The 24,944-nt window shown below is 34.9% G+C and overlaps 1 pseudogene; it reads right to left on the bottom strand.

Annotated features, from left to right (window-relative positions):
• Positions 1-20,628: 20,628 nt before the first annotated feature.
• LOC140636402 (large ribosomal subunit protein eL8 pseudogene) lies at positions 20,629-22,406 on the bottom strand (annotated as a pseudogene).
• Between the last annotated feature and the right edge of the window lie 2,538 nt (positions 22,407-24,944).

Genomic DNA, 24,944 nt, shown 5'->3' with positions numbered 1-24,944 from the left:
TCCTTAACTTGTTCTAATAGATAGAGTCAGAGGCCTCAAACAATAACTTTTATTTCAAGATGCTGCTGGAAGGAAAAAGCAGTAGAAGATTTGAACACCCATTCAAAATGTATGTTTAAAAATTCTGCTATATCCAGCCATTCTGACTACTTTAACTGTTCTTAAACTTTGTAGGAATCCAAATCACTTGAAGAGATTTTTGAAAAAATATCTCTGGGCTCTACCCAAAAACTACTGAGTTAGATATTATGGGGGATCTCAAAGTTCATTTTCACTTTGTGAAGTGTACAATGATCAAACTTCTTTTTCATGGGTGACTTATGGTACAGTGCAATAAAGTAAGTTTTTAAAACTCATGGCTACTCTCCCTAGTTTTCTCCCCACTAACACATACCTACTTCTTCAGTTTTGTTGATATAATCCATGGAAAGGAGAGCTCAGTAGGAGTTGGTATAGTCAAAGGTTTCATTAATTATGGCAGTTCTAGTTATTTAAGTTCAAAAATTGAGTTTTCCAAAGAGAAAAAAAGAAACCAGTCATGGTAATATTTGGACCTTTGCAGTGATTATTATCTGAGACCTGCCCTTTGTAGAAATCTAGATCGGAAGTGGAAGGAGTGGTCTTAAATCCGTAGCTCTGATTTGGAACTACAACAAAGTAGAAGCAAAATTTAAGAGATTTGCATACTAAATTTTGAAATTATTGGCACAGACATTTGGGAGTTAGGAGGGAGAAATGCCTAAGATTATTAAATCTGTTTGGTTACCACTGCTGTCTGTGGTGGAGGCAGCTCCTAAATACAGCTAACTTTTGGGACTCCAGGAATTAACGCAGTTTTCTAGTGAGAATTGAGTTTCTCTGCTTAGGAAAGCTCAAGGATTGCCTTACAGTTTCTTTAATCTTTTGGATTTTGGATTCCACATTATATGAAAACCGATTCATAAATTAGTTTCTTTCAAACATTTTTCTTTATTTCAACTTATCACAGAAAATGAGATGAGTTGAAGATTATCATTGGTTACTTTGATCATTCTTTGCTAGGATTTATGTCTTTGGTATTTTAGAGCTCCTCCCCCAAATAATGAGTAGATGCAAATCAAAAATGAATATTTCAAGAATTCACAGAATTGGGAATTCTAGACTGCCTTTACTTACTTTTAAGAGTTGTATACATTTGCACATTACAATGAATTTTATACAAAATTTTGTTCTTCTCAGTGTATGTTCTTTAACTAACATATTTATTTGCATGATTTGTAAGGTATTGATTAACTGCTTAAAAAGGGGGGGGTGATAAACTTTCTAGAACACTCTGTCATGGCCAGTGGGTTGCAGAACATCACAAGCTTGCTTTTACAATAGAAACTTTCATTTCCTGTATCAAAAAAGTTAGACCATAGTGCAGTGACACCAGGGAATAGCTTATAAAAACAAGAAGTGTCTTCCTAAGTGACTTTTAGTGATCTTGTAAAAAAATGTAAAGTAAGAAATAAAAACTTTTTATAATCACAGATGCGTTTTTATTTTCAAGTTTCACTAATAATTTATTCTAGTGTATGCAGATGGTTAACAATCATGTATTTGTACTTCTTCATATAGCTTACACAGAGGGTAAATAAGGAAATGGGTTGATTGAACAGATAGACAACATTCATCTACATTAAAATGTGCTACATCTCAATTTCACTGAATGATTTCTCCACTTTCCTCATCCCTTAAATAAAGAATAAGATCGTTTCATCTTAGTGTATTCTGGAGTACTTGTTATATACCCAGCTGCCTTCCCTGGTATCCGTTTGTCACTCATTTGACTGACCTAATCAAATAATCAGTGACTGTCATGCACGTATTTCCTGGGGATTAAAGTTTGCAGTACAAGCCTCTTGACAATGCAGACACCAGGACAGCAGCATTAACAGCATGGAGGCAAGATATTATGGGAAAATGTGGAGAGCAAGAGGCAAGGAGCAAATGTCTAGGTTGAAAGAACAGATAAGTTTAGGGGACGTAGTCAAAGGAACAATTGAAAGAATAAGAAGATACATAGAATGATCAGTGTTAAAGAAGGTGAAAGCTCAGAGTCTTTTATCCTCATGAAGCCTCATAACTATATTTGATATAACAATATCAACCTGTCCCCAGCAACACCCTCACCTTTGGCACTTGATATTCTTTATTGTACCCAGGAATTATCTGTAGGCATATCCCTTTTCTGGAAGAAGTAGTCAGGTAAAGGGTTCCTCAGGTTAAGTCGTCATCAGACTTGTCTTACCAAATACTATCCTTCTTTGGCTTTTGAGTTTCCCAACCAGCTTTCGAAATGAGAGTACTGTAAGGCTAGGCTCTATGAACTGAGGTACACATGCGTCCTGAGTTTTCAAGTTTTCAGGGGAAAACCTGATACAGCATCAATTTTACTTTAGGTGAAGGAAGTTAAGCATTAATTAAATTACAGGTTTATTAATTTATAGAATAAATATGTTATTACATAATATTGTATAATAAAAACATGAGATGTGAGATAAAATGCATACATTTTAAGGCAAAACAGAAAACTTTAAAACAGTTTAGAAAATAAAATTTAAATTGAGACTTTAAAAGACTGTAAGAAAAGAGTTGGGAGACGAATAACACATATAACGGTATTATATAATGTATTGAATCTTCCAAGTATACTCTTGTCTATTTTTTTCTTTTTTAGAATTTAGTCATATCCCCATTATTTATATTGAGGCTAGATTGTAATATGCATACAAATTTATAATTATCATAACTTCCCTATCGATTGAATAATTTACCACGACGAAATAGACTTCTTTATATTTACTAAAGATTTTGCCTTAAAGCTTACTTGGTCTGAAATTAATATAAATATACCAATTTTCTTTTGCTTAGGGTTTCTATATTTTCCTTCAAAATTTGATTACCATTATACTCATTTAAAAAATAGGTTGGTACACTTTGTATTCTATTCAGAATATTTAGCTCCTTAATTTAAATGTAATCACAGTTATATTTGAGTGTAAATTTACTATCTTACTATTTTTTTCCACCACCAGTTCTATTTGTTTCCTTTCTTTTTCTACTTGTTCTCATTCTTCTTTATCCTCCATTTTCTTTTTCTTCTGAGTCAAATATTTTTATTATTCATTTTTTCTACTTTACTAGCTCGTTAGTTATACTTTTAAAAAAGATTTTATTTATTCATGAGAGACACAGAGAGAGAGAGAGGCAGAGACACAGGCAAAGGGAGAAGCAGGCTCCATGCAGAGAGCCCGATGCGGGACTCGATCCCTGGTCTCCAGGATCATGCCCTGGGCGGAAGGCAGGTGCTAAACCACTGAGCCACCCAGTGATCCTCTATATGTTTTTTTTATTATCCTTTAATAGTTAGAGACTATTGAAATTATCAAAGTACAATAAAAATTGGTATTTTATTGCTTTTAACATAACACAAAAATCTTAGATCATTTTAACTTTTTTGACTCTTTCCCAACTTTTGGGCTGTTTGCTATGCATTTTTATTCTATGTATAATTTAAATCACACAGATCTTAATAACGTTGCTATATAGATAATACATTGGTTTAGATTTACCCACACATTTAATGTTTCCATTGCTTTTAGCTCCCTTTTACACTGAATCAAGTTTTCAGTTGGGTACGTTTTTCTTTTGCATAAAGAGTTGGCTTTCATCTTTATTTTAGATGAGTTCTATTGTAGAAGAGTTTTCTTAGTTATTTTTCAGTTTTGTTTTTATTTTTTGAGAATTTTTTTTTGTAGCATGTAGAATTCTAAGGAATCAGTTATTTTCTTTAATCCCTTTGAAGATATGATTCTATTTTTTTCTGGCTGATATTATGTCTGTTGAAAAGTTAGCTTTCAGTATTACTGTTGCTCATTTGAAGATAATATGCTGTTTCTCTTTAGCTGCTTCAAAGATTCTATCCTTGTCTTTGATTTTCAGAAGTTCAATTATAGTGCACATATTGTGATCTCTCTATTTATCTATCATCTATCCATTCATCCATCCATCTATCTTGGAATATGTAGAGATTCTTGAATTTGCAGTTCATATATTTCATCATTTTGAATTTTTTTTATTTTTAACATTTTTTGATCACTCTATCTCTATATATTGCTTCTGCCATTATTAGCTGTCTACTCTCCTTCTGGGACTTCAGTGGTTCACAAACTAATACTATGTGCCTCACATGTTTCTCATGCTGTTTTTAAAATGTTCCCTATTTTTTACTTTGTTTTAATCTGGGTGCTTTATATTGACCTATCTAATAGTTTGTTATTCCTCTCTTCTGCTATATATAATCTTTCATTAAATCTATTTGTTTCTAAAAATTTAACAATTGCATTTGATTAATTTTTAAAATTATTTTGTAGATTTGATTGGATTTTGTAATAGATGCCGATATCACGGTGAAATTCTTCATCTTTCCATCTATTTTTCTGAGCATTTTAATTACACTTACTTTAAAGGCCTTCTCGGATAACTTCAATTTTTTGATCACCTGTGCATCTGTTTTTATTGCCTCCCTTTTATCTTGGCTTTTAACATTTTGTCTTGTCTCCTGGCATTCCTAAAAGCATTTGATTGAAGGTTGAATAATATGGATGAAAAATATGAGGGCTTTGGCTGCTGTTTAATTCTTCTGGAGAGGATTTATTTTACTATCTCACAGGCAGTTAGAGTGCAGGAACCTGGACTGGAATTGATGCAGTTTTGTAAGATCTACTCTAATTTTTTCTTACTCCTATGATAGTATCCTGAGTCTTACCTGGAAATCTTGGGTATTTATCAGGAGGAGACTCCTCTCTTCCTTTGTGGTCTCTGAAGTCCAATTTTTGTCTCTCTAGTTTTATGATTTTTGCAAGAGCTCTGCTCATCTTTCCATACTCCCTTCATGTGTTGTGATTCTCTGTGGAATAATTTCCCTGCCTGCCTCAGTAGCCCTGAACTCCAGGTTTTGCCTCCCCAGTCTTGGGAAGCTGACAGCAGCTCATTTTCAGTTCCTATGTTAGAAGCCTCTTTCTACTTTTCTGTTTTCAACTTAAAAAATTAGCGAATATCTCAAGTGGAAAAGTACTAAAGAATATAATGTTTACCTCAATGTGTTTTTCTCCTCCCTGGCACTCTAGTTTGTTAGGTCCTATGTTCCATTGGTATCTCACTGATGCCTTCCAATAGATGTTTTTGTGGTTTTGTCTAATTTTTCTAATTGTTCTGGGTGAGAATTTTGGTCATCCCCAGCTATTCCACAAATTGGAAGTGGAAATCTTTATTGCATATTTTCTTTCCATTGTGTTTTCAGTTCTAAAATTTCCATTTGTTTCTTCTTTGTATCTTCTATTTCTTTGCAGAAAAATTTCTATTTCTTTTTCATTTTTTCCCTAGAGCATTCCTAATTATTCACTGAAACTTTTTCTTTCTTTCTTTCTTTTTTTTTTTTTACAACAGCTGCTTTAAAATCCTGGTCAAATAATTCCAATATCTATGCCATCTTGACATTGTATCTGGTGGATATGTCCTCTCATTCAACTTGAGATTTTCCTGGTCTTTGGTGTAAGAAGTTATCTTTTATTATTTTTAGATGATGTTGATCAGTGAAACCAGGCTAGACCCTGCACATGCAAGCACACAGTCTCTGCAGATACATACACCCCACGAGGGGGAGCCATGTTATTTCTGCTGAGTTATGGTCACACTCTGATCTCTGCTCACATAATCCTGGTGTCATTTACCACAAATGACAGGTTAAAGAAGGCACAGCTTTTTTCTGAGGTGTGTCTGGTGTTGTCCAAAAGGTTATGCCCTACGTGGCCACTCCCTTCCAGGTCCTTTGGCTAACGAGGCCAGGCTTCTTATTTTCTTATATTTGTTTGCTCATGGCTTTTGCCTGTACTTGCTGTTCTTTCCAGCCTGTGACCAGGATGGGATATATATAAGAGGCAGAAAAAAAAACAAAATTCACCAGGCCATTCCTTGAATCCCAAAGTCCTTATAAATGCTCCCTTCTTTTTTTTTAGAATCTTCTGATGTTTATTTCATGTTTTTCATCTAGGGTTTATGGTTGTAAGAGGCAGAGAGGAATAGGGTAAACTGTCTACTCCATCATATCTAAAACTAGAAATCCTCATTATCTTTTAATATTTATCTTCCATTTAAACATTATTTTACAACCTTTTAATTTTCTAGCTTCTTGCAGTATGAAATTCTTAGAGTAATCACACTTCTGAGCAGAAGTAGCCATCAGGACAAGATGCTGTACAAATGACTTAGATTCTAGCATCTCAGCTCATGCCCAGAGAACTGCACTCTGGTGGCCAGAATTCTTTTGTTTCTTTTATAAAATGAAGTTCACGGTCCTTATTTTTCTGAGTATAAAACAAATCTTTGTTTACTAGAGTAAACTTATAAAATTCCTATTGTTTTATTTAAGGTTTTGAAATTGCTCCAAATCACAACTTGTAAGCAAAAATTTTTTTTTGTTTTGATATATTTCATATCATTTTTAATTATTTAATACTTTTCTTTTCATTATAATATGTAATGTCTTGATAGCTTTCTCATTCAAAATAGACCACCACAGCAAATTTCTAGACTTCACAGTCTTCTTTAGCTACCGCCAATCGTTTACTTTATCTGCCAGCCAATTTGTCAAAACACTTCAGTCTTCACTTCATTATGTGACACTCTGCAAACTGTTGCTGCCTGGTGTTCTCCACACAACCCTACCTCTGACCTTCACAAGGTCACTGACAACCTCCACATTTCTAAAAGCAGGGAGCACTTTCTGGACTTTGCCTTGCTTGTCTTCTGACCAGCATTGATTACTATTTGACATTCCTCTTCCTCTTTCTTTTATTTGAAACAAAAACAGCATCTCTATTTTTTTCCCAGATGATTTTTTAATCTTTCTTTTTCTCTTCTTACTGTATCAAAAATATAAAATCATAGAAAACATTCAAATCATACTTAAGGAAAACTAAAATTTAATTTCCTTATCAATTCTCAGTGTACTTCTCCAGAGGAAGGCATGGTTAGATTACTGCTTATACTTTCACCAAATAAAAGCTTTATATTTGACGTTAGTATTTTCATATGCTTAAAATGCATTTATAATTCATATTAATTCTTTTATTGTCCTTTAACAGTCCCCCTTTGGACAGTGTTAGCCCATGTCTTAAGAGAGTAAAAGAAAAAAGAGAATTAAAAAATCATTCCCGAGTTTTCTGAGTTTCAAATAGACTACTAAAACTTATGTTAGGTAGGGTGCCTGGAAGGCTGTTGGTTAAGCATCTGCCTTTGGCTCAGGTCGTGATCCTGGGGTCCTAGGATCTAACTCATGATTCCAGGGTCCTGGGATATAGCCCCACATGAGCATCCTGCTCCCTCTAGCCCTCCCCCCTCCCCCCTGCTATGCTCTCGCTGGTGCCTGCTCTCTCTCTCTCTCTCTCTCTCTCTCTCCCTCAAATGAATAAAGAAAAAGTCTTTTTTTAAAAAAAAAAAAAGAACTTACATTAGAGAAGAGTTTTGAGAAGAAAAGATTTTGAGTTTTAACTACATGCACTCTGAGTTATATATTTTTCCAGGGTCTCCTTTTTCACCCAAATGGTGTCCCATCTATATAATTCTGCAATTCAGAAACTCAGAAGTCACCTGAGCACCTCAATCCCACGTTCCATTCACTATTATTCTTATTTCCTAAACATCTCTAGCTTATTCTAGTTTTTTGTCCTTACTACCATCACCCTAGTCTAAACTACTAGCATCTCTCCTCTGGATTTCTTACTATTGTAATTACTAACCTAATATATCTCCACCCAAAACTTATCATACTCATCTATGTGGCTCATTTCAAAATGGTTTCCATATTTGCAGCTAGAATATCCTTGTAGAGTGCAAATACTGTGGTCTCCTATCAAACTCCAGAAATTTTTCATTGCCTTAACAGAGAAAAAAAATATAAATCATGATTTACAAAACCCCACATGTTATGCCTCAACTTTAAGCCTCCAGCTTCCTTTTTTCATTCTCAACCTCTCATGCTCAGCTCAAGCTATACTGGCTTCTCAGCTCATTCCCTTCTGTTATGGTCAGGACCCATTCATAATAACTGAATCCACTTTCTATGCTTTCTTCAAACGTTTATTCTTAGATAATTTATCTTTTCTGATTTTTATTGTATATTCTGATGATTTTTTTAGTTTTTTAATTTCCCAAATCCTCTTATTGCTTCATTACTTTCTAGAATGATTCCCTATAATTTGTAAATGTAAAATAGTATTGTACTTAAATAATAATAATTGTGTTACCCACTTAACAATATTTATTCTGCTTGTTTTTTCCCCTCTTGTTAAATTGCATTGGTTATACTCCTAACAATACTATCATGGAGAGAGCAGGCATCTCTTCTGATTTTTTAATGTGTCATCAGCCATCATTCTGACTTTTGATTCTTATCACTCTTCCAAGAGTCACCCCAATTCCTAATAGCTTTTTCCACGCTAGTTTCACTTCATATGTATTACAAGTAAGGAGGGGGAATTCCCTCTTACTTGAGTGGATCTCTTTTCTTTGACATAAGAAAAAGAATTTAAACAAGTATTTTCACTTAAAGTTTTACAACATTCTTTTAATAGTTGAATATATTCAATGTGGATAATGACAATAATCAACAGTTGATTGCTGTTTATTCAAAATACTTTCTTTTTATTATAATCTCTCTATAATAAGCACTTTTATACTTCAAAGTCTTTGCATTTTAAATGATTTATTCTTAGGGTATATTCTTAGAAATTATGTTCTGTATCAAATATCTGACATTTTTTAAAAGGCTATTGATAGGTAAATATGGCCAATTGCTTCCTGAAAATTTTCTACTAATTAATAATTCCATTAAAATAAGCTTAATTTTCAAGCTTCTCCTGCAATAAAAGAAGTAAAAAGAGCCTTAGGCTGCTAAGTCAGGCTGGCTGCTCATACTCTGACAATTTTGCTTCTTCTCCTCTACACCTCTTCAGTCTCTTCCCCTAACCCTCTTCACCATTCACAATGGTGCTGACAGGTCAGGCATGATGAGGATACCGGGTTTGACTTAGGAAAGCTATAAACACAGAAGAGCTCGCTGACTCCTGGTACAGTAATAACAATATTGGTGTTACTATTTCTATTCCTACTTGCTTTTGGCACATGACAGTCTGCTCTGGAAAAAACTGAACATGTTTTTCACTGCCAACATGTCCTACTAATGATCACTGCAAAAATGCCAGCTGTAGCTACAAAGGGGAAGATTTTTCTGATTTTCCTGCTTTTAGGGACAGGAAGGGGGGAAAAAGTACTAAATGAATGTGAATTGGAAGCCAGTTACTTAGACATTCTTCCTTCTCTGGTTTTATACCTTCACCCAAATCTCTTGTGCTGTGCTGTCAAGATAAAATTTTCCCTATTTGCTCTCTAACCAGGTTTTTCTGCTTAAACTGTGGATTACATCCTCATTACATTCAGAAATGGTGTGGGCTGTATCATTATATTCATATGAAAATAGGAGAGAGGTGCCAGGTTCTCTTCTAAACTATTCTGCTCGCCTGCATTCTTCGATATTTCTGCAAGGTTTGCTGGGAGAATCAGTGCTTCAGGCAGTGTCCATTTCATGTTCTCTGTTCTCTGGAAGTGGCTCTGATCAGGACCATACTTAGGGAGCACAAATGCTATTTGGAATTAATATCCAGAACCAAATTCAGCCAGTGACAAGGCAACTACTTCTCTCTTGGAGCATTCTGTGAGTGGAAATGAGGAGCTTAATTGCACTCCACAATCCCCAAGGCCACCTGGCCATGGTGTTCACATTTATTTCAGCCGTGGCCTTGTCAGGTTGATTACATAGTTAAAACCAAGACTCTTTTGCATAGGTTTCTAGAGCAGTGCAGCTGCTTAGCTGCCTAGAAGCATTAATAACCTGGAATCAGAGTGACAGGAAAGTTCCAGGCCCCAGTCCTCTACTGGGAGCTCCGGCCAATGTCTGTTTGTCTTTGAAAGAGCAACTAGAAAATGTGAAATTTGCTCATGCCATTTTTTTCTTTAATAATAAATATGTGTAGTGCTCAGTGAGGGCTTACTCTTTTCTAGAGGCCTTACATAAATAATTTTCAATTCTCATAACCTTGCTAGGTAGTTATTTTGGATTTTATTTTTGAGATAAGGAAAGCACAGTTCAGAGTCTTTAGGGGTTCCACAAGGACACAGCACTAAAACTGACAGAGCCAAGATCTGATTCAGGATTGCCTGACATCATAAGGTAGACTCTTCCTCCCAGGAAACACTTTTGCACAGTCTTCATTAGTATCTTCATGAGACCAGCAAGTGCATCCTGCCTAGTATTAATAAATGACATGACAGAACCACAGCAAGCCAGGGTTTGGGTCATGGAGAAAGGCAGCTGAATATGTTAGCACTGGGAAAGAGATGTGGTATTTAATTTAAATTTAATACTTAAATTAAATTTAAGTATTTAAATACTTAAAGCCTACTATTAATATTTCACAGCAAAGATCTAAACTGCTTTGCTTCCTCATTGGCTCATTGGCTCTCATTCTGTTCCACATGGGGAACAATTTAGGGCCCTCCTCAGACTGTGCCAATCAGATTTTGTCATCCCTCCACTTACAAATCTTAAACGATTTTCATCACCTTAAGGATCAATTCCAAACTCCTTAAAGTGGCAAATTGAATTCTTATCTTTCATTGCTCCCCATCTATTTTGCCATCCCATCTTTTTCTCTCCATATGAATTATCTGGAGTTCCTTGAGCAAACCTTTTTTACCTGTGTCTCTAAGATAGCGTATAAACTGTGGCTCCTGGCAGGAACACCTCCCTAAATGAATTCATCCTGCATTCCCACTTCTGTTTTCCACAGTACAATAACTTAAGGGTCAGTCACCTACTCTCAGAAGCCCTCCCTGACTGATAATTCTGACTGAACAGCACACAGCACACAGCATGCTGAGCTGTGATTTGGTTTACTTGAATTCTCTTGGTCTAGACTGTGGAGTCCTTGGGAATGTGTACTATCCAGGAATTACATATTAGGCTGTTAATAAACACTGACCACAAAGAATCAGGCAAAGGTTGGGTGATCTAGTACCTGAGTTCTTATTTTTCTTGGTTCAAAGAAGTAAAAGTCTTCCGGATTACCAGTTTTCCTAAAAGGGATAATTGATTTTGAATCATTTCAACTTCAAATATTTATTGAGCTTTTACTACAAGGTCTTCTAGGAGTCCTATTTCTCCAGGGTAAATAAAAATTGTACTATTTACCTAAAAATGGGGCTTCAGGAGATAAGATTACAAGCTAAAGTTTTTGAAACAAGAATTTACTTCAAATAATGTGAAACATGTACTGTATGCCAAATTGATCATATTCAGCAGTTTATAACATAAACTAAAGCCCTGGTTCAGTTAAAAAACTGATGTGTGCTGTGATACCAGATATAAGGAGTGAATGCTAATGTCCTCTGGAGGAGTTAAACAAAAAAAAAATCAAATATCTCCTTAAAATATATCCTCATATAAAACAAACCTTTGAGAATAATATGGTTTAGTTGGCTTCAATATATGTTCTTAAAATTTTTTTTTCTATATGCAGTTAGAGAAAATAAAGTATAGGGTTTAATGGTTTAAAGAAAAAGTTTAGTTGAGCCTGAAATTAACATGTATATATTCAAAATGTCTTATCTTGAGCAATACTCTTGTGTCCGGTCATAGATTTAGCTTCAGTGATTTAAAAGGCACATGGGTTGCTCAGTTGGTTAAGCATCTGCCTTTGGCTCATGTCATGATCCCAGGACCCTGGGATCAAGTCCTGTCATTGGGCCCCCTGCTCAGCAAGGAGTGTGCTTCTCCCTCTTCCTCTGCTCCTCCACTCTGCTCGTGTGTACTCTCTCTCTCAAATAAATAAAATCTTTTAAAAAATAAGTAGAAACATAGGTGCGATAGTATTGTTTTATACATAAATATCAAATAGAAGTGGTTGAACCACAGGATTGGACTCCAAGGAGAAAGTCTGGATTTCAGTGGGTATACTACTACAGACTCTGTGGTACACAAATGGAATGTGGTATACACTCCACAAGTAATGATAATAGCAATAATAGTGTTTCTTACACATTTAAGGAAGAATCTATTCACTCTCCTAATTCTCATTGTCCTATTCTTTAGGAGAGTACTTTAACTCATTACTACAAAAAAGAATGAAGAGTATTATGCATACTTTTTTATTTTCAGAATATATTTTCAAATTATTAACAAACTAAAATAAATATATATGGATTATCTGTACTGGTATTTCACATTTGTGAGTTAAATAAAACAAGTATTGAGAAAGAACAAAGCTAGAGATATCACAATTCAAATTTCAAGATATACTACAAAGCTGATATAATCAAGACAGTATGTTACTGGCACAAAAATAGACACATAACTCAATGGAAAAGAATAGAGAGCCCAGAACTAAACCCACAGTTGTATGGTAATTAGTCCTTGACAGAGGCAAGAATATCAATGGGGAAAAGACAGTCTCTGCAATAAATAGTGCTGGAAAAGGGATTGCTGAATGCAAAAGGATGAGTCTGGACCACTTTCTTTCACTATACACAAAAATAAACTCAAAATAGATTAAGAACCTAAATATGAGACCTGAAAGCACAAAACTTCTAGATGAAAACAGGCAGTAATCTCTTCAGATGTTGGCCTTAGAGATATTTTTCTAGATATATCTCCTTATGCAATGGGGACAAAAGCAAATATAAACTATTGGGACTGTATCAAAATGAAAAGCTTTTGAACAGTGAAGGAAACCATCAACAAAACAATAAGGCAACCTACTGAATGGGAGAAGATACTTGCAAATGATATATATGACTAGGGATTAATATCCAAAATACATAAAGAACTTAACTTGACACCAAAAAAAAAAAAACCCACAAATAATTTCATTTAAAAATGGGCAGAGGACCCAAATAGACATTTTTCTCAAAGAAGACAGAATAACCCTTGCTCACTGTTGATGGGAATGATAATTTGTACAGTCACTGTGGAAAATAATTTGGAGGTTCCTTGAAAATTTAAAATAGAATTACCATATGAACCAGTAGTTCTACTCCTGAGAATTACCTAAAGAAAATGAAAACACTAATTCAAAAAGATTTTTGCACCCCTATATTTATTGCAGTGTTATTTACAATAGCCAAGATGTGAAAGCAACCCAGTGTCCACCAATAGATGAATGGGTAAAGAAGATGAGATATTTATACACACACACACACACACACACACACACAAACAATGCAATATTTCTCAACCATAAAAAAGAATGAGATCTCACCATTTGTAATGACATGGATGGACCTAGAGGATATAAGGTTAAGTAAAATAAGTCAGACAGACAAAGATAAATACCATATGATTTCACTTATATATGGAATTTAAGAAAACAAATGAACAAACAGAAAAAAGAGACAAAAAAACAGACTCTTAAATACAGAGGACAAGTTGATGGTTGCTGGAGAGGAGGTGGGTGGAGGGATGGGTAAAATTGATGAAGGGGATTAAGAGTACACTTACTGTGATGAGCACTGAGTAATATATAGAATTGTTGAATCATTATATTGTACACCTGAAACTAATATAACACTATGTTAATTATACTTAAATCTAAGAAAATAGGGATGAGTAAACTATAAAAAATAAAAAAGCAAACAATAACAGAATAAGTAGAGTTGATCAGTGTGATCAAAGAATAAGCAAACTACTACAGTTAAAGAGCTTCTTTTTAAATGATTTAATTTCTCAGCCTTTTTAAAACCATCAGCCCCCTTGATTAGGAAGATTTTATAGAGTTTAACTTTCTGCAGTTGGCACTGAGTTCAAGCTCACATTATTTGTTTCCCAATTATAACAGTGTATTATTAGATGTACTTTTGCAAATTGCATAGTACCCTCCTCCTATCTACCTTGAAAATCACATGTCAGCTTTTGTATACACAGAAATTTACCCACCACTTAGCCAATCACCAGACTTGAAAAGATATGCTTTAATGAGAAATACTTTGATAAGGTCAGCTTCTACCCAGAGTCATGATGCAGTCCTTGTCAAATGGAGAGAGACCCCATCCTGCAGGAGGGGTTGCATAGAGTGATTGTCAGGAAAGAACTCACGATATATAAGTCCACTTCCTCAAAGGGAACACAACATAAATGGAAAATTGGGAAAGCACTCATTTTACAATTGTAGTTTCAGCTTTTTCCTCGAACTTCAAGAATTTTGCTTATACATACTTATATAAAAATCTTGTGTCTGTATAAAACTTCACTTCTAAATATCATAAAACTATTGCTATGTTTTTAAAAACAAAATATAAAAAACCTTCAGGCTGTATACTTTATTTAGTTACATTATAAAACTTCATTAAGCCTTAAATAGCTAAAACTCTTGATTAAAGAATTGAAATTTGAGGGGTGCCTGGGTGGCTCAGTTGGTTAAGCGTCTGCCTTTAGCTCAGGTCATGATCTCAGAATCCTGGGATTGAGCCCTGTGTGGAGCCCTGCAAAGAGCTCTACATTTGGTTTTCTGCTCAGTGGGGAGTCAGCTTCTCCCTCTCCTCCTGTGCCTCCTTGTGTGCTCTCTCTCTCTCAAATCAATAAAATCTTTTTTTAAAAAAGATTTGTAATTTGAAGAGATGAATATTTTAACCCTTTTTCCCCTTGGGGACTTTCAATTTGGTAATCTGTTTACTGTTTCATTAGGTGAGCAATGTAATCAGAGACCCATAGTGCTATAGAAATTACCAAGTTTAATGATTCAGGAATTCCCCTGAAGTGAAAATAATAACTAAACTGAATAATCTAAATTGATTAGTTTTACTTGTATCATAACAACTCTTGGGACCATAATATTAAACCTATCACTTCATGATTTTCCATGAATTCATTTGTATATCTCAATATCCAAAAGCAATTTTGCAAATGCAGTTACCATTTCATTAAAAAAAATGCTTTGGTTTTGCCCTTAAGGGAGTTTTTATGTTTTATAATGCAAAATCATTAGGTAAATCTCATAACAAAATCAAGTTATTTCCATTATGAGGGCCATCTCTCTGATTCCTGAATTATACACTAAAGCACTGTATAGATTGTACTGATGTCTGTTGGTGAGTACACTCTGGCCATCTTATCAATCAAGAATAAAGTTGTTAGGCATTGGGAAGGACATAAATTTGGGAGGCCGAAAATCTGTCCTCAGGGAGCTTAGAATCTGTGATTTTTTAGAAGACAACATATAAAATAATTATTTTTGAAAAATATATGGTACATTGGGGTGATTGAAATATAAAATATAATCTATACATTCAAAAGAATATTGTCATTCAAAGGGCCATTTTGGCAAACTATCTGTTAAGTGTGTTAATACTGCTTCAGCATAATAATTTTAGAATTGACATTAGTAAAATTCATCAATATATAATATATAATATTAATAAAATAGTTTGTAATAAGAATTATTCACCAAAAATAATGGTTTATTCCAGATATGCAAGACTGCTTCAATATTCAAGAATTAACCAATCAAGGTAATCTATCATATTAATGGAAGAAAAATCACATGATCATATCAATCAATCCAATAAAAGCATTTGACAAAATTCAACACATATTCATGACCAAATTCTTAGTAAAAAAAAAAAAAAAGGCATAGAGGAGAATTTCCTCATCTTGATAAAGAATATCTATTTTAAAAAACTCTACAGCTAGCATTATACTTAATGGTGAGAATGGTTGCTTTCCTCCTAAATTGGGAAGAAACTAAGATGTTCATGTTACCACACTCATTCAACATAATACTGGACGTTCTGGCCAGTGCAGTAAGGCAAAAAAATGAAATACAAGATACACAAACCAAAACTAAAACTGTTTTTATTTGCAGATGGCATGATTATCTACAGAGGGAACCCCAAAGAATGTACAAAAAGCTTCTAAATTTTGGTCATAAGCTTTAAAATTCAGGTAGATATGCAAAGGACCCAGAATAGCTGAAACAATCTTGAAAAAGAACAGTGTCAAAGGACTCACAATTTCCATTTCAAGACTTATTATAAAGCTACAGTGATTAAGCCAGTGTGGTACTAACATAAATATAGAAATATAAGTCAACAGCATAGAATTTAGAGTCCAGAAATAAGCCTTTATATTTATGGTCAATTGACTTTCAAAGCAAGAGTGTCAAGATAATTGAATGAGAAAAGAATAATCTTTTCAACAAATGGTCCCGGAACAACTGAATATATGTATGCAAAAGAATGAATTTGAACCCTTACCTTCCCCCTACCTCATAATACACAAAAATGGACTCAAAATTGATCATAGCCCTAAATGTAAGAGATCGGGCTATGAGCTCTTTGAAGAAAACATTGGAATAAATCTTTGTGGTCTTGGATTAGGCAATGGTTTCATAGATACTACACCAATTTACACTGACAAAACAAAAAGTAGATATATTGGAATTCATCAACATTAGAACATTTGTGATCCAAAGGATACTATAAAGTAATTGAAAAGATAACCCACATAACTGGAGAAAAAAATTTGTAAGTCATATAGCTATTGAGGGATTAATCAGAATATATAAAGAACTCTCACAATTCAACAATGAAATATTAATAACCCAGCTAAAAAATGGGCAAGGTGTTTGAATAGACATCTCCCAAGAAGATACTATATAAATGGCCAAGAAGCAAATGAAAAGTTTCTTACTATCATTAGTTTTTAGGGAAAAGCAAATAAAGTGTAATTATTGTGCAATTGTATGAATATACTAAAAGTCATTCAATTGAACAATTTAAAGGGGTGAAGTTTGACATATGAATTATATCTCAATATAAGACTCATTAAAATAATAATAAGCTTAGTGTATAGAACCTTTAAAAATTGTCAAATTAAAATTTTTTATGTATTATCATATATTAATCAGAAGAGTAACATGAGCTGCCTGTGGTTGTAGACCCTCCTCCACATCTAATCTTTCCACATTAGAAGGAAAAAAAATAGGTTGTTGGATTAGAAAATTGAAAACTTTATACAGCAAAACACTTTGCAATACCAAAGTCCATTTATATTTACCAGATAATTACTACTGATTTTAGTTTCTAATACCTTAGAGTAAAATAAAAGCATTGTAAATTTGGAATAACTCATAATAATGTAAGGTTTCTAATTTTCAAATTAACAGTAATAATAAAACATCCTGAACAACGTAAATATCCTACAATATTTTGAAAATCAGTTGGAATCTGGTAAGTCAATATATACTTTCATTATTTCAAATTTTCATTTAAGAACTTTGAATATTTTTTGGCAGGAACAGATTCAGAGTTATGAACATTTATTAACATATAAACAATGAACAGATGTTATAAAAAATATATACATCTTCTCCAAATTAGATAAATCATTCTTGCCTCATGAAAAAAGTCTTTTGCGAGGTGGTTGAATTTCTCATAATGATAATCATATTGAGAGTTTATAATACTAAAGCAAGCCTTCTGTGTTGATCTTTGTTTTTACTGTTTATTTGCTTAATTATTATGAGAAAATAAGGAGGGAAGGGAATGGAATAATTGAGTTGGTCAGTAGTTTGTTTCACTGCCACAGGCCTCCTATTTTGGATGTCAGGAGAAACCCCTCTGCCTCTGTCTTTATTGGCCTAGTCTATGTAAGTAGACCAGCATTTTGTTTATTCGTTTAAGTGTCGAAGTCCTTCTTGGGCAGCAAGCCTACTCCTCACATCTTGCTTAACTCTAACAAGTTTGTTCTCCTGCGAGGGTGGACCTTTTTAGGAACTGGTCTCTTGCCTACCACTTCCAGTGAGATTATCCATTTGCTACTTGCTAATTGCTAATGGCTTCTGTCTATTACTTGACCCCTGATGCAACATTATGCTAAATGGAATAAAACAGTAACAGGTGGTAGCACAAGACCAAATAGTATGATTTTGTTTGTATGAAATGTTTTTAATAGGCAAATCTATAGAACAGAAAGTAGATTAGTACTTGCTTAGGTCTGTGGGGATGAGAATACAGGAGAGTGGGAGTTAAAGGATAAGGAGTTTCTTTTTGAGATAAAGAAAATAATGCTGTAAAATTCACTATGGCAATGGTTTCATATGTGTGTGAATATACCAAAAAATGTTAAAGTATATACTTCAAATGGATGAATTTGGTGGTATGTGAATTATCTCTGTGTGAATAATATCTCAATAATGATGTAATAAAAAAGAATGGACAAGCAAACGTGAAAAATACTGATCTCTGTTGGAATCAATTCTAAATTTACAGCATCCCTCAATAGGAGTCCTGGTAACTCCTTGCATCCTTGTTCTCCTTCCATGCCTTCCACCCCCGCCACCTCACCCCCACACACCGTGAGCTAGCTTAGTTTCTCTGTTCTTCTTTATTCCATCTTCCTAACTTTCCTCCTGATCTTTTCATGATCTTTGAAAGAATCATTTCAAGAATCAAGTATACCTGGTAAGTTGAGTTTTCTAAGGATTCCATGGTTTGAGATGTTGTCCACACTGTTCCCAGTGTGGGAGCTGCTCTCTATAAATTTGCCCAATGTCTAGTCAAGTTTAAGGCTGTAGACTTGACAATGTCTAGTCAAATTTAAGGCTATCGCTGAGACTATTTTACTTCATGAAAAAAATAATGTTTATCGGACCTCAATAGGCTTTATCCAGAGATGTGGAAAAGGGTTCATACTCTAGCAACAAACATCAAGATATGGGAAAGCCCTTAGCAGTTTTTAAGAAAAGAAAGTAGCTTTGCCAAAGCAGGGATTGAGTAAGTAGGACACTAGAAAAGCAAGCAGGGACAAGAGTGTTGGGGAGCGCTTGCATCCTGTGCTGAGAAATGTGAGAAGGGGATCACCCTTAGGCAGTGGAGGATCTCTGAGTGTTTGATAATAGTCAAATACAAGAAGATATTTTGTCTCCATATTATTTTGGTGCTTTTTGATGGTTTCTAAATCTATTCTCAATTTGTAGCATATGGTCACACAAAACTAATTTTCTTCCCTTGAAATGATCATTTCATGTTTTAAAACCATCGTTAATTTAATTTTATACAACTCTAATGGTTATCATGAGTCATATTCATTATCACCGTTTTTATTATATAAGTTTTTGGGTTAAATATTAACTAGGCTTTTAAATTTCTAGCTAAATATTTTATCACAGACCCTTTGATTTTGTGGTAGTTGTTTCATAGTAGCTATTTGGTAGCCATAACTGAGCAACCTGAATGTTTCAAATTTTTGGCACAAAGGCTACATAATTTAGAAATAAGAGCTTTTTAAAAAATTAAAAAAATTGACAATCTATAAACATAAAATTGCTAAATAAAACTAATACAAAACTCCTAGGAATCACAGTGATCAGATTGTTAGATTGATTAATTTGCAAATCAGAGCCACATAAGCAAGGTGCATTTTAGTCATAGGCTCCCTGTCCTATTTCTCCTGAAAAAATTTTAGTAAGATTCTGACAGGACCCAGAGAATCAGTTTTGACCACTGCCACTCTATTTTCCCTTCAACCCATTTAGATAATTATTAACTTAGCTATGCTAATTATCATCACTGTTTATGAGCAGTCTCTAGAACATTCTCAAATGGAAGTGATCTCTACCTCTCTTTAAGTCTCAAATGTTTCAATTGTCACTCTTATACCTTTTGCTTCCTACCTAGTGTCTAGTATATCTCATATGTATGCCTAAAATCTTTAATTGTTGATAAGCCACTTGACGTCCAGATCATCTTTTTTTCCATCCCTCATTGTGCTTAGGGGAGCATCAGCAAAGAGTAGGCTCTCAAGTATCTTTGAACAAATGAATGATATCTTTTTCTCATTATCCTCTCTTAAGTTTCTCTCTCTTACAGCAACCTTGGTTAAAATTCCTCCTTTCAGAGGCAGCCCCGATGGCCCAGCAGTTTAGCACCACCTTCAGCCCTGGGTGGATCCTGGAGTCCTGGGATCGAGTCCCACGTCGGGCTCCCTGCATGGAGCTTGCTTCTCCCTCTGCCTGTGCCTCTCTCTCTCTCTCTCTCTCTCATGAACAAATAAATAAAATCTTTAAAAAGAGAGAAATTATTAGCATCCATTATATTTCAACGTAAATTAGTGAATATCTACTTAGAAAAAATAGCACTATATGAAGAGGCTAAGAGATGGACAGAGTAAAAAAGACCCTCAAGGAGACTATATAGATAGATAGATAATATATATATTGAAGTAGTATATTATAATCTTTCAAAAAACAAAGATCATAAAATTAGAGATTGTCCAGATATATCTTACACATTTTTGTTACTCATTTTTGAAAATTGAACTAAAAGAAATTTTCAAAGAATAACTAGAAACACATCTATTTCAAATAAGCAATCTCGGTTTATCTGCACTCACACACACACACACACACACACAATGCATCTTTTTTGTCCCACTTTGATTTTTTTCAAAGAGAACTTTTTATGACTTTTATGTACAGAAAATTCAACAACACACAATTAGCCCAGTTTGGTAGCCAGTTCTTTAGCCGTTGCCTTTTCCTCCTTGGCAATTTGAGCTGCTGTCTTTGGATTTAGGACATTGCCTCCCCAGTGATGGCAGATCTCATTGTATCCGTCATTGTATTTGGTCCTGATGGTTTCTACCTACCTAGCCAGAGTTCCTTTGTCTTCCAAGTTAAGCTGTGTGAAAATGATAATGGTGCAGATCTTCCTGTGGACCAGACACCCCTGTTTGGCCTTCTCCTTGATAATGCAGTAGGGAACTCCCACCTTATGACATAGGACAGGCAGGAAGACAGCCAGCTCATTGAGATCCACAACATGTGCAATCACTACCAGCTGAGCTGCTCATTTTCCACCAAGGTGGTGACACTATTAACCCTAGCTCGAAGGACAGGCAGCCTCTTAGTGGGGACATCCCCTTTGCTGGCAGCTTTCTTTTCAGCCTGGAGCAACAATCTCTGCTTCTTCACCTGCTTGGTCTCTGGTCTGTATTTGTGGGCCAGCGTAAGCAGTTGAGTAGCTGTTTGGTGGTCTAGGACCTTGGAGAACTGGTCATCTCAGGAGGCACTTTTTGATATATAGAGAGAATAGCCCTTTGCCACAGCAGCCAGATGTAAAGGGGCCATTTGACAAAGTGGACGAGGTCCCTTTTGGGCCAGAAATTCTGTCTGATGCCAAAATTCTTGGGCCTTTTCTCAAACAGGGGATTGACCACTTTCTTAACCTCCTGCTTCTCCATGACAGCAGGGCTGGGGGCTACTTTTTTCCCCTAAGCCTTCCTTCCTTCCACCACCCTGGATGACTGGAGCCATCTACTTTGATTTTTTAAAAAAATTTTCTTATTTGAATATAGTTGATATGAAATGCTACATTAGTATCAGGTGTACGACTTAGTGATTTGACAAATTCGTACATTATGCTATGTTCACCACAAGTATAGCTGCCATCTGTCCCATTACAGCACTATTACATTATCATTGACTGTATGCTTTATGCTCTGCTTTTTATTCCCATGACTAACTCATAACTGGAGGCCCTTTCCCCTTTCCCTGTTTTGCCCAATGCCCTTCTCTGCTCTGGCAACCATCAGTTTGTTCTCTGTATTTTTAGTTATGATTTTGCTTTTTGTTTATATATTCTTTTTTTCCACATTCTATTTATGAGTGTAATCATATGGTATTTGTACTACTTTTGATTGATATCATTAACAGATGGGTTTCTTTAAGTTAGGGTCACAGATCAAACTTCCTCATACTGTCTTTCTCTAATAGAAATCATGATTTTGGTTGACAGTTTAAGCAACTATTTATTTTTAACTTATTTTAAGGTTGGTTGATTTAACTGTTTTAAACTTTTTAAATTCTCAGTTTCTATTTAACTGTTTTAAACTTTTTAAATTCTCAGTTTCTATATAAAGTGTATGGCTCTTGATCGTAGGATATATCCAGCTGTTGCAATTGTTTTTAGTGCCTCTATGTCAAGTGACATAGAGGAGGATTTGATGGCAGGCTTTGGAATTCTTTTTCTGTAAATGAGTATACAACACATTCCAAAATAAAATATGTAATATGCCCATAACTAGTAATGAATTTAGGATACACAATATTATTGCTACATTTATAAGTTACCCAACAGAAGGAAGCAAATTCTAGATCTCACTGATCTTCATCAAGATTTAATAGGTAACCTGGTTGCCCCAAGGCTTTCTTGGCTGGTGAACAATCTTGGCTGATGTGAAAAGATTCCTTTGAAGTGTTGCGGATTTGTTTCATAATTTAAATTAGTCAAGGACAAGGAAGACTTGAAGACAGAGGATAACTCAGTGAAGAGATAGACCATTGTAAAGAAGGAAGAATCTTGCAGCACAACAATTCTGGGAAATAAGAAACTTGAGTAAGTCAGGCAGTATAAACCCAAGTATTGGAGGATTTGAGGTGTGAAATAAAAATCTAATAGCAAGGACAGACCCTTTCTGAATGTTAAATCACAAAGTACAAAAATTAGCTGAGTGCAAAGTCATTGCTGAAAGTTGGAAACTGTGAGCTCTTAGGGGGTTAAAACCTGTGGCAATATATCATAAACTTGGAAAAAACAACAGTATTTTGGTGCTGCTAGGACAGGCAATGTAGAGAGGACACCTTATGGTGGGGAATGCTCCTCTTATAGCCACGTGCAGCAGCCTCCACAAGATTAAGGGTCCTGGCCTCCCGCCACACACTTTATTCACTCTCCCTGTGAAGAAGGCATGCATTATCCCTTTGATGGATCACAGGTGTTGATTTGCTTCTCCACTGGGGTAGAGTAGGGAATAGATTCAAATCTATTGAAATGACATTGTTTGGTATTTGCTGATTGCATTTCTCCCCTCTCTTCTCTGGATTAATGTGAGGTGAAGATCTTTTATTTTTAGAATAAATTACAATGAATAGAGAGTTCCCACATACCCTACACCTAGTTTCCCTTATTATCTCCTTACAATATTAGTGTGGTATATTTGTTAAAATTAATGAACCAATATTGATACATTATTATTAAATAAAGTCTATACTTGATTCAGATTTCCCTTCTCTGTTCCACCGAGGTTATCATGTGACATTTAGTCATCATGTCTCCTTAGGCGCCTCTTGGCTCTCACAGTTTCTCAGACTTTCTTTGTTTTGCTGACCTTGATGGGGTTTTGAGGACTTTTGGTCCAGTAATTTGTAGGATGTCTCTCAGTTGGGATTTACTGGTGTTTTTCTCATGACTAGAACAGGATTATGGTTTGGGAGAGGAAGATCACAGAGGTAACATGTCATTCTTAACAGATCACATAAAGGGATAAACTATCACCATGACTTTTCACTGTTGATGTTGACTTTGATCACCTGGCTGAGGTAGTGTTTGTCAAGTTTCTCTAGTTAAAACTTGTGTCCTTTCCATAATATATTATTTGGAAGGAAGCCATTGTACACAATTCACACTTAAGAACTAGAGAGTCCTGCTTCACCTCTTTGAGGACTGGCTGGCTATACACTCTGTTCAATGTTAACATTAAGCATTGGATACATGTATTTGTTGCTTTGCAACATTTTATAAGGGAGTTGTGCTGTTCAGTTACTGGAGATATTTATGAACTTATAAGGCAACTGACAGAAAATTGTGGTTTGGGCAGAGGTACAGAAATGAGTAAGGAAAAAAATGTATTCTTCATTCATTGGATTTTTTTTTTTTTTATCACTATGACCCTGGCTTCAAACTTGATGTGAATATCAAAGGCTTGCTCTCACGGAGGTATAGTTAAGCACAATAAACAAACAAATATACAAACAAACAAACAAACAAACAAACCAGCAAATCTATAATAAAACATGTAGGCAGAAATTTAAGCTATAACTGTTTTTGCTGCCTGAAGTCAAATTTCTATAGAATAGAGCAGTGTTTCCCAGAGCTTAGTGGGGATTTATTGGAAATGACACAAAAAGGTGGATCTTTCAAGTAAGCCAGAATATGACCCTGTTGATTTCCTAGAGAAGTGTGGTACATAACTCTCAGTCTTCAAAGGTGGGTCCCCTACAGGGCCTGAAGGCAACAAGATCCTCTGTGAGTTAAACAACAAAATGACTGGGCCAGTGAACATAATTCTCTCATCATAACCAAATGAATTTTTCACAAGCTGCCTATTTATTCATATCACTTCCATTTGAATTAAAATATTAATTTTACTTTACTTCTTTAACTATCATTTAGGCTTTAGATCCTTACCTATATAGCCTAGGCAAGAAGTTCCTAAAGAATATTTCAAATCACGAGGTCACAGGATGTCAATAGACAGTACACACAACATGTTAATCTTGGAATTCATTGAGTTTGATGAAATCTGAGGTTTATTTTCTATTTTTTCTTCGTATTAATTATTTTAGGTTTTATTTATTCATGAGAGACACACAGAGAGAGGCAGAGACATAGGCAGAGGAAGAAGCAAGCTCCCCGCAGGGAGCATGTTGCAGAACCTGATCCCAGGACCCTGGGATCATGACCTGAGCAAAGGCAGACATTCAACCACTGAGCCATCCAGGTGCCCCTTCTTTGTATTAATTAGACTTAAACGTGACTGAAATCAGGAGTTCTGTGAATGCCAAATTATTCATTTTATGCTTCTTCCATGTTGAAAGAGCCCCAATATTGTATGATGTCCAGTTTTGCCCAGATTGGCTCCTAAGCAAGATATGACTGTTATAAACCCATTACAATGATCCTATTCTAGCAAGTGATTTATTTAGGCTAAGATCTGCCCTAGTTCTGAGACTTGAGGGAAATCCCCTGAGAAT

This window comes from Canis lupus, chromosome 7, assembly GCF_048164855.1.
Source record: "Canis lupus baileyi chromosome 7, mCanLup2.hap1, whole genome shotgun sequence".
Lineage (NCBI taxonomy): Eukaryota > Metazoa > Chordata > Mammalia > Carnivora > Canidae > Canis > Canis lupus.
This window is presented reverse-complemented; position numbering and strand designations above follow the sequence as displayed.